The sequence below is a fragment of the Anomaloglossus baeobatrachus genome, chromosome 6 (assembly GCF_048569485.1).
Source record: "Anomaloglossus baeobatrachus isolate aAnoBae1 chromosome 6, aAnoBae1.hap1, whole genome shotgun sequence".
Lineage (NCBI taxonomy): Eukaryota > Metazoa > Chordata > Amphibia > Anura > Aromobatidae > Anomaloglossus > Anomaloglossus baeobatrachus.
In genome coordinates, this window is record NC_134358.1 from 575,858,195 (window position 1) to 575,873,264 (window position 15,070).

Consider the following 15,070-nt stretch of genomic DNA (forward strand, 5'->3'; position numbering starts at 1 on the left):
AGCTCCCCCTAGTGGTGACTGCAGACAGGATCTTATCATGTATCTGTGTATACAGGGAGCTCCCCCTAGTGGTGGCTGCAGACAGGGTCTTATCATGTATCTCTGTATACAGGGAGCTCCCCCTAGTGGTGGCTGCAGACAGGATCTTATCATGTATCTCTGTATATAGGGAGCTCCCCCTAGTGGTGGCTGCAGACAGGATCTTATCATGTATCTCTGTATACAGGGAGCTTCCCCTAGTGGTGACTGCAGAAAGGATCTTATCATGTATCTCTGTATACAGGTAGCTCCCCCTAGTGGTGGCTGCAGGCAGTATCTTATCATGTATCTCTGTATACAGGGAGCTCCCCCTAGTGGTGGCTGCAGACAGAGTCTTAACATGTATCTCTGTATACAGGGAGCTCCCTCTAGTGGTGAATGCAGACAGGATCTTATCATGTATCTCTCTATACAGGGAGCTCCCCCTAGTGGTGGCTGCAGACAGGATCTTATCATGTATCTCTGTATACAGGGAGCTCTCCCTAGTGGTGGCAGCAGACAGAAACTCATCATGTATCTCTGTATAGAGGGAGCTCCCCCTAGTGGTGGCTGCAGACAGGATCTTATCATGTATCTCTGTATACAGGGAACTCCCCCTAGTGGTGGCTGCAGACAGGATCTTATCATGTATCTCTGTATACAGGGAGCTCCCCCTAGTGGTGGCTGCAGACAGGATCTTATCATGTATCTCTGTATACAGGGAGCTCCCCCTAGTGGTGACTGCAGACAGAAACTCATCATGTATCTCTGTATAGAGGGAGCTCCCCCTAGTGGTGGCTGCAGACAGGATCTTATCATGTATCTCTGTATACAGGGAGCTCCCCCTAGTGGTGGCTGCAGACAGGATCTTATCATGTATCTCTGTATACAGGGAGCTCCCCCTAGTGGTGGCTGCAGACAGGATCTTATCGTGTATCTCTGTATACAGGGAGCTCCCCCTAGTGGTGGCTGCAGACAGGATCTTATCATGTATCTCTGTATACAGGGAGCTCCCCCTAGTGGTGGCTGCAGACAGGATCTTATCATGTATCTCTGTATACAGGGAGCTTCCCCTAGTAGTGGCTGCAGACAGAGTCTTAACATGTATCTCTGTATACAGGGAGCTCCCCCTAGTGGTGGCTGCAGACAGAGTCTTAACATGTATCTCTGTATACAGGGAGCTCCCTCTAGTGGTGAATGCAGACAGGATCTTATCATGTATCTCTCTATACAGGGAGCTCCCCCTAGTGGCGGCTGCAGACAGGATCTTATCATGTATCTCTGTATACAGGGAGCTCTCCCTAGTGGTGGCAGCAGACAGAAGCTCATCATGTATCTCTGTATAGAGGGAGCTCCCCCTAGTGGTGGCTGCAGACAGAGTCTTAACATGTATCTCTGTATACAGGGAGCTCCCCCTAGTGGTGACTGCAGACAGAAACTCATCATGTATCTCTGTATAGAGGGAGCTCCCCCTAGTGGTGACTGCAGACAGGATCTTATCATGTATCTCTGTATACAGGGAGCTCCCCCTAGTGATGGCTGCAGACAGGATCTTATCATGTATCTCTGTATACAGGGAGCTCCCCCTAGTGGTGGCTGCAGACAGGATCTTATCATGTATCTCTGTATACAGGGAGCTCCCCCTAGTGGTGGCTGCAGACAGGATCTTATCATGTATCTCTCTATACAGGGAGCTCCCCCTAGTGGTGGCTGCAGACAGGATCTTATCATGTATCTCTGTATACAGGGAGCTCCCCCTAGTGGTGGCTGCAGACAGGATCTTATCATGTATCTCTGTATACAGGGAGCTCCCCCTAGTGGTGGCTGCAGACAGAGTCTTAACATGTATCTCTGTATACAGGGAGCTCCCCCTAGTGGTGACTGCAGACAGAAACTCATCATGTATCTCTGTATAGAGGGAGCTCCCCCTAGTGGTGACTGCAGACAGGATCTTATCATGTATCTCTGTATACAGGGAGCTCCCCCTAGTGGTGGCTGCAGACAGGATCTTATCATGTATCTCTGTATACAGGGAGCTCCCCCTAGTGGTGGCTGCAGACAGGATCTTATCATGTATCTCTGTATACAGGGAGCTCCCCCTAGTGGTGGCTGCAGACAGGATCTTATCATGTATCTCTGTATACAGGGAGCTCCCCCTAGTGGTGGCTGCAGACAGGATCTTATCATGTATCTCTGTATACAGGGAGCTTCCCCTAGTGGTGGCTGCAGACAGAGTCTTAACATGTATCTCTGTATACAGGGAGCTCCCCCTAGTGGTGGCTGCAGACAGGATCTTATCATGTATCTCTGTATACAGGGAGCTCCCCCTAGTGGTGGCTGCAGACAGAGTCTTAACATGTATCTCTGTATACAGGGAGCTCCCCCTAGTGGTGACTGCAGACAGAAACTCATCATGTATCTCTGTATAGAGGGAGCTCCCCCTAGTGGTGACTGCAGACAGGATCTTATCATGTATCTCTGTATACAGGGAGCTCCCCCTAGTGGTGGCTGCAGACAGGATCTTATCATGTATCTCTGTATACAGGGAGCTCCCCCTAGTGGTGGCTGCAGACAGGATCTTATCATGTATCTCTGTATACAGGGAGCTCCCCCTAGTGGTGGCTGCAGACAGGATCTTATCATGTATCTCTGTATACAGGGAGCTCCCCCTAGTGGTGGCTGCAGACAGGATCTTATCATGTATCTCTGTATACAGGGAGCTCCCCCTAGTGGTGGCTGCAGACAGGATCTTATCATGTATCTCTGTATACAGGGAGCTTCCCCTAGTGGTGGCTGCAGACAGAGTCTTAACATGTATCTCTGTATACAGGGAGCTCCCCCTAGTGGTGGCTGCAGACAGAGTCTTAACATGTATCTCTGTATACAGGGAGCTCCCTCTAGTGGTGAATGCAGACAGGATCTTATCATGTATCTCTCTATACAGGGAGCTCCCCCTAGTGGCGGCTGCAGACAGGATCTTATCATGTATCTCTGTATACAGGGAGCTCTCCCTAGTGGTGGCAGCAGACAGAAACTCATCATGTATCTCTGTATAGAGGGAGCTCCCCCTAGTGGTGGCTGCAGACAGGATCTTATCATGTATCTCTGTATACAGGGAACTCCCCCTAGTGGTGGCTGCAGACAGGATCTTATCATGTATCTCTGTATACAGGGAGCTCCCCCTAGTGGTGGCTGCAGACAGGATCTTATCATGTATCTCTGTATACAGGGAGCTCCCCCTAGTGGTGACTGCAGACAGAAACTCATCATGTATCTCTGTATAGAGGGAGCTCCCCCTAGTGGTGGCTGCAGACAGGATCTTATCATGTATCTCTGTATACAGGGAGCTCCCCCTAGTGGTGGCTGCAGACAGGATCTTATCATGTATCTCTGTATACAGGGAGCTCCCCCTAGTGGTGGCTGCAGACAGGATCTTATCGTGTATCTCTGTATACAGGGAGCTCCCCCTAGTGGTGGCTGCAGACAGGATCTTATCATGTATCTCTGTATACAGGGAGCTCCCCCTAGTGGTGGCTGCAGACAGGATCTTATCATGTATCTCTGTATACAGGGAGCTTCCCCTAGTAGTGGCTGCAGACAGAGTCTTAACATGTATCTCTGTATACAGGGAGCTCCCCCTAGTGGTGGCTGCAGACAGAGTCTTAACATGTATCTCTGTATACAGGGAGCTCCCTCTAGTGGTGAATGCAGACAGGATCTTATCATGTATCTCTCTATACAGGGAGCTCCCCCTAGTGGCGGCTGCAGACAGGATCTTATCATGTATCTCTGTATACAGGGAGCTCTCCCTAGTGGTGGCAGCAGACAGAAGCTCATCATGTATCTCTGTATAGAGGGAGCTCCCCCTAGTGGTGGCTGCAGACAGAGTCTTAACATGTATCTCTGTATACAGGGAGCTCCCCCTAGTGGTGACTGCAGACAGAAACTCATCATGTATCTCTGTATAGAGGGAGCTCCCCCTAGTGGTGACTGCAGACAGGATCTTATCATGTATCTCTGTATACAGGGAGCTCCCCCTAGTGATGGCTGCAGACAGGATCTTATCATGTATCTCTGTATACAGGGAGCTCCCCCTAGTGGTGGCTGCAGACAGGATCTTATCATGTATCTCTGTATACAGGGAGCTCCCCCTAGTGGTGGCTGCAGACAGGATCTTATCATGTATCTCTCTATACAGGGAGCTCCCCCTAGTGGTGGCTGCAGACAGGATCTTATCATGTATCTCTGTATACAGGGAGCTCCCCCTAGTGGTGGCTGCAGACAGGATCTTATCATGTATCTCTGTATACAGGGAGCTCCCCCTAGTGGTGGCTGCAGACAGAGTCTTAACATGTATCTCTGTATACAGGGAGCTCCCCCTAGTGGTGACTGCAGACAGAAACTCATCATGTATCTCTGTATAGAGGGAGCTCCCCCTAGTGGTGACTGCAGACAGGATCTTATCATGTATCTCTGTATACAGGGAGCTCCCCCTAGTGGTGGCTGCAGACAGGATCTTATCATGTATCTCTGTATACAGGGAGCTCCCCCTAGTGGTGGCTGCAGACAGGATCTTATCATGTATCTCTGTATACAGGGAGCTCCCCCTAGTGGTGGCTGCAGACAGGATCTTATCATGTATCTCTGTATACAGGGAGCTCCCCCTAGTGGTGGCTGCAGACAGGATCTTATCATGTATCTCTGTATACAGGGAGCTTCCCCTAGTGGTGGCTGCAGACAGAGTCTTAACATGTATCTCTGTATACAGGGAGCTCCCCCTAGTGGTGGCTGCAGACAGGATCTTATCATGTATCTCTGTATACAGGGAGCTCCCCCTAGTGGTGGCTGCAGACAGAGTCTTAACATGTATCTCTGTATACAGGGAGCTCCCCCTAGTGGTGACTGCAGACAGAAACTCATCATGTATCTCTGTATAGAGGGAGCTCCCCCTAGTGGTGACTGCAGACAGGATCTTATCATGTATCTCTGTATACAGGGAGCTCCCCCTAGTGGTGGCTGCAGACAGGATCTTATCATGTATCTCTGTATACAGGGAGCTCCCCCTAGTGGTGGCTGCAGACAGGATCTTATCATGTATCTCTGTATACAGGGAGCTCCCCCTAGTGGTGGCTGCAGACAGGATCTTATCATGTATCTCTGTATACAGGGAGCTCCCCCTAGTGGTGGCTGCAGACAGGATCTTATCATGTATCTCTGTATACAGGGAGCTCCCCCTAGTGGTGGCTGCAGACAGGATCTTATCATGTATCTCTGTATACAGGGAGCTTCCCCTAGTGGTGGCTGCAGACAGAGTCTTAACATGTATCTCTGTATACAGGGAGCTCCCCCTAGTGGTGGCTGCAGACAGAGTCTTAACATGTATCTCTGTATACAGGGAGCTCCCTCTAGTGGTGAATGCAGACAGGATCTTATCATGTATCTCTCTATACAGGGAGCTCCCCCTAGTGGCGGCTGCAGACAGGATCTTATCATGTATCTCTGTATACAGGGAGCTCTCCCTAGTGGTGGCAGCAGACAGAAACTCATCATGTATCTCTGTATAGAGGGAGCTCCCCCTAGTGGTGGCTGCAGACAGGATCTTATCATGTATCTCTGTATACAGGGAGCTCCCCCTAGTGGTGGCTGCAGACAGGATCTTATCATGTATCTCTGTATACAGGGAGCTCCCCCTAGTGGTGGCTGCAGGCAGGATCTTATCATGTATCTCTGTATAGAGGGAGCTCCCCCTAGTGATGGCTGCAGACAGGATCTTATCGTGTATCTCTGTATACAGGGAGCTCCCCCTAGTGGTGACTGCAGACAGAAACTCATCATGTATCTCTGTATAGAGGGAGCTCCCCCTAGTGGTGACTGCAGACAGGATCTTATCATGTATCTCTGTATACAGGGAGCTCCACCTAGTGGTGGCTGCAGACAGGATCTTATCATGTATCTCTGTATACAGGGAGCTCCCCCTAGTGGTGGCTGCAGACAGGATCTTATCATGTATCTCTGTATAGAGGGAGCTCCCCCTAGTGGTGACTGCAGTCAGGATCTTATGATGTATCTCTGTATACAGGGAGCTCCCCCTAGTGGTGGCTGCAGACAGGATCTTATCATGTATCTCTGTATACAGGGAGCTCCCCCTAGTGGTGGCTGCAGACAGGATCTTATCATGTATCTCTGTATACAGGGAGCTCCCCCTAGTGGTGGCTGCAGACAGGATCTTATCATGTATCTCTGTATACAGGGAGCTCCCCCTAGTGGTGGCTGCAGACAGGATCTTATCATGTATCTCTGTATACAGGGAGCTCCCCCTAGTGGTGGCTGCAGACAGGATCTTATCATGTATCTCTGTATAGAGGGAGCTCCCCCTAGTGATGGCTGCAGACAGGATCTTATCATGTATCTCTGTATACAGGGAGCTCCCCCTAGTGGTGGCTGCAGACAGGATCTTATCATGTATCTCTGTATAGAGGGAGCTCCCCCTAGTGGTGACTGCAGACAGGATCTTATCATGTATCTCTGTATACAGGGAGCTCCCCCTAGTGGTGGCTGCAGACAGGATCTTATCATGTATCTCTGTATACAGGGAGCTCCCCCTAGTGGTGGCTGCAGACAGGATCTTATCATGTATCTCTGTATACAGGGAGCTCCCCCTAGTGGTGGCTGCAGGCAGGATCTTATCATGTATCTCTGTATAGAGGGAGCTCCCCCTAGTGATGGCTGCAGACAGGATCTTATCGTGTATCTCTGTATACAGGGAGCTCCCCCTAGTGGTGACTGCAGACAGAAACTCATCATGTATCTCTGTATAGAGGGAGCTCCCCCTAGTGGTGACTGCAGACAGGATCTTATCATGTATCTCTGTATACAGGGAGCTCCACCTAGTGGTGGCTGCAGACAGGATCTTATCATGTATCTCTGTATACAGGGAGCTCCCCCTAGTGGTGGCTGCAGACAGGATCTTATCATGTATCTCTTTATAGAGGGAGCTCCCCCTAGTGGTGACTGCAGACAGGATCTTATGATGTATCTCTGTATACAGGGAGCTCCCCCTAGTGGTGGCTGCAGACAGGATCTTATCATGTATCTCTGTATACAGGGAGCTCCCCCTAGTGGTGGCTGCAGACAGGATCTTATCATGTATCTCTGTATACAGGGAGCTCCCCCTAGTGGTGGCTGCAGACAGGATCTTATCATGTATCTCTGTATACAGGGAGCTCCCCCTAGTGGTGGCTGCAGACAGGATCTTATCATGTATCTCTGTATACAGGGAGCTCCCCCTAGTGGTGGCTGCAGACAGGATCTTATCATGTATCTCTGTATAGAGGGAGCTCCCCCTAGTGATGGCTGCAGACAGGATCTTATCATGTATCTCTGTATACAGGGAGCTCCCCCTAGTGGTGGCTGCAGACAGGATCTTATCATGTATCTCTGTATAGAGGGAGCTCCCCCTAGTGGTGACTGCAGACAGGATCTTATCATGTATCTCTGTATACAGGGAGCTCCCCCTAGTGGTGGCTGCAGACAGGATCTTATCATGTATCTCTGTATACAGGGAGCTCCCCCTAGTGGTGGCTGCAGACAGAATCTTATCATGTATCTCTGTATACAGGGAGCTCCCCCTAGTGGTGGCTGCAGACAGGATCTTATCATGTATCTCTGTATACAGGGAGCTCCCCCTAGTGGTGGCTGCAGACAGGATCTTATCATGTATCTCTGTATACAGGGAGCTCCCCCTAGTGGTGGCTGGAGACAGGATCTTATCATGTATCTCTGTATACAGGGAGCTCCCCCTAGTGGTGGCTGCAGACAGGATCTTATCATGTATCTCTGTATACAGGGAGCTCCCCCTAGTGGTGGCTGCAGACAGGAGCTTATCATGTATCTCTGTATACAGGGAGCTCCCCCTAGTGGTGGCTGCAGACAGGATCTTATCATGTATCTCTGTATACAGGGAGCTCCCCCTAGTGGTGGCTGCAGACAGGATCTTATCATGTATCTCTGTATACAGGGAGCTCCCCCTAGTGGTGACTGCAGACAGGATCTTATCATGTATCTCTGTATACAGGGAGCTCCCTCTAGTGGTGACTGCAGACAGGATCTTATCATGTATCTCTGTATACAGGGAGCTTCCCCTAGTGGTGACTGCAGACAGGATCTTATCATGTATATCTGTATACAGGGAGCTCCTCCTAGTGGTGACTGCAGACAGGATCTTATCATGTATCTCTGTATACAGAGAGCTCCCCCTAGTGGTGACTGCAGACAGGATCTTATCATGTATCTCTGTATACAGGGAGCTCCCCCTAGTGGTGACTGCAGACAGGATCTTATCATGTATCTCTGTATACAGGGAGCTTCCCCTAGTGGTGACTGCAGACAGGATCTTATCATGTATCTCTGTATACAGAGAGCTCTCCCTAGTGGTGGCTGCAGCAGATATTGTGTGTTATAGTGCTTTATCAGGATATTGAGGTTCAGACCTTTAATAATATATACTTATAAAACATATAGACTGTTTTACATTTTTGGCCCCTGATAATGAAAGGTAGAGATTAGCTGTAAATGTAATAGCTTTAGAAATGTCTGTAGATTGGGCAGATCCTGGATGAACCTTCATTCCGGCTCTGTGAGTGATGATGGATTTCATTATTATTAGCAGTATTCATTAGCAGTTACGCGATGGGGGGATTCTTTATGGATTTAATCATCTTTAACAAATCTATATTCCTAAAGGGGAAATTCTAGTAAGGTTATTTTCTGATGCTCGGATCTCACATTATTTCCTGAGTTGAAAGTTTTTTGTATTTTGTTTGGGGTTCATTGTTCCATCTGTGCCGATCCTGATGCCAGCGCTTCCTCCGGGGCCCATTGTTCCGTCTGTGTCCGGTTCTGATGCCAGCGCTTCCTCCGGGGCCCATTGTTCCATCTGTGCCCGATCCTGATGCCAGCGCTTCCTCCGGGGCCCATTGTTCAGTCTGTGCCCGGTTCTGATACCTGTTCCCATCATTCCGTCTGTTCCCAGTCCTGATAGCAGTGCTTCCTTTGGGACCCATCGCTCTGTCTGTGCCCGTTCCTGATACCAGCGCTTCCTTCAGGCTCCATTGTTCCGTCTGTGCCCGTTCCTGATACCAGCGCTTCCTTCAGGCTCCATTGTTCCGTCTGTGACTGGGCCTGATACCAGCGCTTCCTTCAGGCTCCATTGTTCCGTCTGTGACTGGGCCTGATACCAGCGCTTCCTTCGGGGTTCATTGTTCTGTCTCTGCCCGGTCCTGATACCAGCGCTTCCTTCGGGGCCCATTGTTTCATCTGACCCTGGTCCTGATACCAGCGCTTCCTTCGGGGTTCATTGTTCCGTCTCTGCCCGTTCCTGATACCAGCGCTTCCTTTGGGCTCTATCATTCCGTTTGTGCCCGGTCCTGATACCAGCGCTTCCTTCAGCTCCCATTGTTTCATCTGACCCCAGTCTCGATACCAGCGCTTCATTTGGGGCCATCATTTCATTTGAGCCCAGTCCTGATATTAGCTCTTCCTTCGGGGCCCATCGTTTTGTCTGACCCCGGTCCTGATACCAGTGCTTCCTTCGGGGTTCATTGTTTCATTTGTGCCCAGTTTTGATACCAGTGCTTCCTTCGGGGCCCATCGTTCCATCTGTGCCTGGTCCTGATACCAGCGCTTCCTTCGGGGCCCATCGTTTCGTCTGTCTGGTACTGATACCAGCGTTTCCTTCGGGGCCCATCGTTTTGTCTGAGCCCGGTCCTGATACCAGCGCTTTCTTCGGGACCCATTGTTCCATCTGTACCCGGTCCTGATACCAGCTCTTCCTTCAGGGCCCATCGTTTCGTCTGTGTGGTACTGATACCAGCGCTTCCTTCGGGGCCCATCATTTCATCTCCCTGGTCCTGATACCAGCGCTTCCTTCGGGGCCCATCGTTTTGTATGAGACCGATCCTGATACCAGCGTTTCCTTCGGGGCCCATCGTTTTGTCTGAGCCCGGTCCTGATACCAGCGCTTTCTTCGGGGCCCATTGTTCCATCTGTACCCGGTCCTGATACCAGCTCTTCCTTCAGGGCCCATCGTTTCGTCTGTGTGGTCCTGATACCAGCTCTTCCTTCAGGGCCCATCGTTTCGTCTGTGTGGTACTGATACCAGCGCTTCCTTCTGGGCCCATCGTTTTGTCTGAGCCCGATCCTGATACCAACGTTTCCTTCGGGGCCCATCGTTTTGTCTGAGCCCGATCCTGATACCAGCGTTTCCTTCGGGGCCCATCGTTTTGTCTGAGCCCGGTCCTGATACCAGCGCTTTCTTCGGGGCCCATTGTTCCATATGTACCCGGTCCTGATACCAGCTCTTCCTTCAGGGCCCATCGTTTCGTCTGTGTGGTCCTGATACCAGCTCTTCCTTCAGGGCCCATCGTTTCGTCTGTGTGGTACTGATACCAGCGCTTCCTTCGGGGCCCATCATTTCATCTCCCTGGTCCTGATACCAGCGCTTCCTTCGGGGCCCATCGTTTTGTCTGAGCCCGATCCTGATACCAGCGCTTCCTTCGGGGCCCATCGTTTTGTCTGAGCCCGGTCCTCATACCAGCCCTCCGTTGTGAGACCTCCGAGGCTCTAGATCAGCGCTTACCCTTATAATATGATGTGTTTCCTTGCCGCGTCCTCTCTTCTGCTCGGTAATTCCCATCCAGTAGCCACAACATCCTATTCTGACCTGAAATTGGTTGGAACAACAACAATACGACATAGTTTTCCGTAGAATCACTCGGCCACCCCCACCCTGTGAAGTCACTCCGAGGCATCCGCCAAACCCTAACCTTGAAGATCGCTCTGGTCCAGCTCGCGTGGTGCCAAGTCCTGATATGCAGCTCCCTGGATGTGCGTGAAGTTGTTATTTATTGAGGATTTGGAAACGTTCTGGGAGTCTCTTCTGTGCGTCGGATTTTTCCGTCATTGTGCTATAATTTCTTTGTTTTGTTAGCGGGGTGTGGCGGCCTCGGGGGCTCCTGTGCCTCTTTCACTTGCCTTTCACATTTTCCTCTTTCCTGGCGAGCCAGCCGGTGACCTTTCCCTCGCGCTGTTAGTGTGGTCTGATGCTTCTCATGTGCTTATTGCTTTGGAAAAGATCTCGGCCTCAGACAGATGAGGGGAGAATTTTCTTTGCTGATTTATTAAATTGACTGGCAGAGAACCGAAGACGAGGAATAACAGGAGCGAGGATCAATGGAGGGAGAACCAGCGTGTCCTCCGCCGTGGCCTCCAACAGATAAGATGCATCTAAACTGACCGGACTCCCACCACAGGACTGGCCGCCTGCTTCCACTGGGGGTCCTAGGATGCCCAGACTGGTGGATGATGGTGTGACCCCCTCTGCAGCACTCGCCGTGTCTCCTACTGGATGAAAACCCAAATATCTCATGGCACATAAGGAATATAGTCCTCAGGAGCATGAAGGGTTAATGAGCCACTTCTCAAAGTGCAGATTTTCCTGTAGTAATAAGTCCTGACATACAGAGCTGGAGTGCCGCCATATGGTGCTTCTATGAACAAACGCCTTTTCCCTAGCGATGCTCAGTATTGCATTAGATGAGCAACGTAATATGCAATTTGACCTCGTCCACACAGACCAGGAGCACCTCCAAAACACAGACCAAGGGCACCACCAAAACACAGACCAGGAGCACCACCAAAACACAGACCAGGAGCGCCTCCAAAACACAGACCAGGAGACCTCCAAAACAGACCAGGAGCGCCTTCAAAACACAGACCAGGAGCACCTCCAAAACAGACCAGGAGCACCTCCAAAACACAGACCAAGGGCACCACCAAAACACAGACCAGGAGCGCCTCCAAAACACAGACCAAGGGCAAAACCAAAACACAGACCAGGAGCACCTCCAAAACACAGACCAAGGGCACCTCCAAAACACAGACCAGGAGCTCCTCCAAAACACAGACCAAGGGCACCTCCAAAACACAGACCAGGAGCGCCTCCAAAACACAGACCAGGAGCTCCTCCAAAACACAGACCAGGAGCTCCTCCAAAACACAGACCAGGGGCACCTCCAAAACACAGACCAAGAGCACCACCAAAACACAGACCAGAAACACCTCCAAAACACAGACCAGGAACACCTCCAAAACACAGAAAAAGGGCACCACCAAAACACAGACCAGGAGCACCTCCAAAACACAGAAAAAGGGCACCACCAAAACACAGACCAGGAGCACCTCCAAAACACAGACCAAGGGCACCACCAAAACACAGATCAGGAGCACCTCCAAATCACAGACCAAGGGCACCACCAAAACACAGACCAGGAGCGCCTCCAAAACACAGACCAGGAGCACCTCCAAAACAGACCAGGATCACCTCCAAGACATAGACCAAGGGCACCACCAAAACACAGACCAGGAGCGCCTCCAAAACACAGACCAAGAGCACCTCCAAAACACAGACCAGGAGCACCTCCAAAACACAGACCAGGAGCACCTCCAAAACAGACCAGGATCACCTCCAAGACATAGACCAAGGGCACCACCAAAACACAGACCAAGGGCACCACCAAAACACAGACCAGGAGCACCTCCAAAACAGACCAGGAGCACCTCCAAGACATAGACCAGGAGCACCTCCAAAACACAGACCAAGGGCACCACCAAAACACAGACCAGGAGCGCCTCCAAAACACAGACCAAGAGCACCTCCAAAACACAGACCAGGAGCACCTCCAAAACACAGAGCAAGGGCACCACCAAAACACAGACCAGGTGCGCCTCCAAAACACAGACCAGGAGCGCCTCCAAAACACAGACCATGAGTGCCTCCAAAACACAGACCAAGGGCACCACCAAAACACAGACCAGGAACGCCTCAAAAACACAGACCAGAAGCGCCTCCAAACCATAGACCAGGAGCGCCTCCAAAACACAGACCAAGGGCACCCCCAAAACACAGACCAGGAGCGCTTCCAAAACACAGACCAGGAGCACCTCCAAAACAGACCAGGAGCGCCTCCAAAACACAGAGCAAGGGCACCACCAAAACACAGACCAGGAGCGCCTCCAAAACACAGACCAGGAGCTCCTCCAAAACACAGACCAGGAGCACCTCCAAAACAGACATGGGGCACCTCCAAAACAGACCAGGAGCACCACCAAAACATAGACCAAGGGCACCACCAAAACACAGACCAGGAGCACCTTCAAAACACAGACCAGGAGCACCTCCAAAACACAGACCAGGAGCACCTCCAAAACACAGACCCGGAGCGCCTCCAAAACACACACCAGGAGCACCTCCAAAACACAGACCAAGGGCACCACCAAAACAGACCAGGAGCACCTCCAAAACACAGACCAGGTGCGCCTCCAAAACACAGACCAGGGGCGCCTCCAAAACAGACCAGGAGCGCCTCCAAAACACAGACCAGGAGCACCACCAAAACACAGACCAGGAGCACTTCCAAAACACAGAAGAGAAGCACCTCCAAAACACAGACCAAGGGCACCACCAAAACACAGACCATGAACACCTCCAAATCACAGAGCAAGGGCACCACCAAAACACAGACCAGGGGCGCCTCCAAAACACAGACCAAGGGCACCACCAAAACACAGACCAGGAGCGCCTCCAAAACACAGACCAGGAGCTCCTCCAAAACACAGACCAGGGGCACCACCAAAACACAGACCAGGAGCGCCTCCAAAATACAGACCAAGGGCACCTCCAAAACACAGACCAGGAGCACCTCCAAAACACAGACCAAGGGCACCACCAAAACACAGACCAGGAGCGCCTCCAAAACACAGACCAGGAGCACCTTCAAAACACAGACCACGGGAGCCTCCAAAACACAGACCAGGAGCACCTCCAAAACACAGACCAAGGGCACCACCAAAACACAGACCAGGAGCGCCTCCAAAACACAGACCAGGAGCACCTCCATAACACAGACCAGGGGCGCCTCCAAAACAGACCAGGAGCGCCTCCAAAACACAGACCAGGAGCACCTCCAAAACACAGGCCAGGGGCGCATCCAAAACACAGACCAGGAGCACCTCCAAAACACAGGCCAGGGGCGCATCCAAAACACAGACCAGGGGCACCTCCAAAACACAGACCAGGGACGCCTCGAAACATAGACTAGGAGCGCCTCCAAAACACAGACCAGGGCGCCTCCAAAACACAGACCAGGAGCACCTCCAAAACACAGACAAGGGGCACCTCCAAAACATAGACAAGGGACGCCTCCAAAACACAGACCAAGGGCACCTCCAAAACACAGACTAGGAGCGCCTACAAAACACAGACCAGGGGCACCACCAAAACACAGACCAGGAGCACCTCCAAAACACAGACCAGTGGCGCCTCCAAAACACAGACCAGGAGCTCCTCCAAAACACAGACCAGGGGCACCTCCAAAACACAGAGCAAGGGCACCACCAAAACACAGACCAGGGGCGCCTCCAAAACACAGACCAAGGGCACCACCAAAACACAGACCAGGAGCGCCTCCAAAACACAGACCAGGAGCTCCTCCAAAACACAGAAGAGAAGCACCTCCAAAACACAGACCAAGGGCACCACCAAAACACAGACCAGGAGCACCTCCAAATCACAGAGCAAGGGCACCACCAAAACACAGACCAGGGGCGCCTCCAAAACACAGACCAAGGGCACCACCAAAACACAGACCAGGAGCGCCTCCAAAACACAGACCAGGAGCTCCTCCAAAACACAGACCAGGGGCACCACCAAAACACAGACCAGGAGCGCCTCCAAAATACAGACCAAGGGCACCTCCAAAACACAGACCAGGAGCACCTCCAAAACACAGACCAAGGGCACCACCAAAACACAGACCAGGAGCGCCTCCAAAACACAGACCAGGAGCACCTCCAAAACACAGACCACGGGAGCCTCCAAAACACAGACCAGGAGCACCTCCAAAACACAGACCAAGGGCACCACCAAAACACAGACCAGGAGCGCCTCCAAAACACAGACCAGGAGCACCTCCATAACACAGACCAGGGGCGCCTC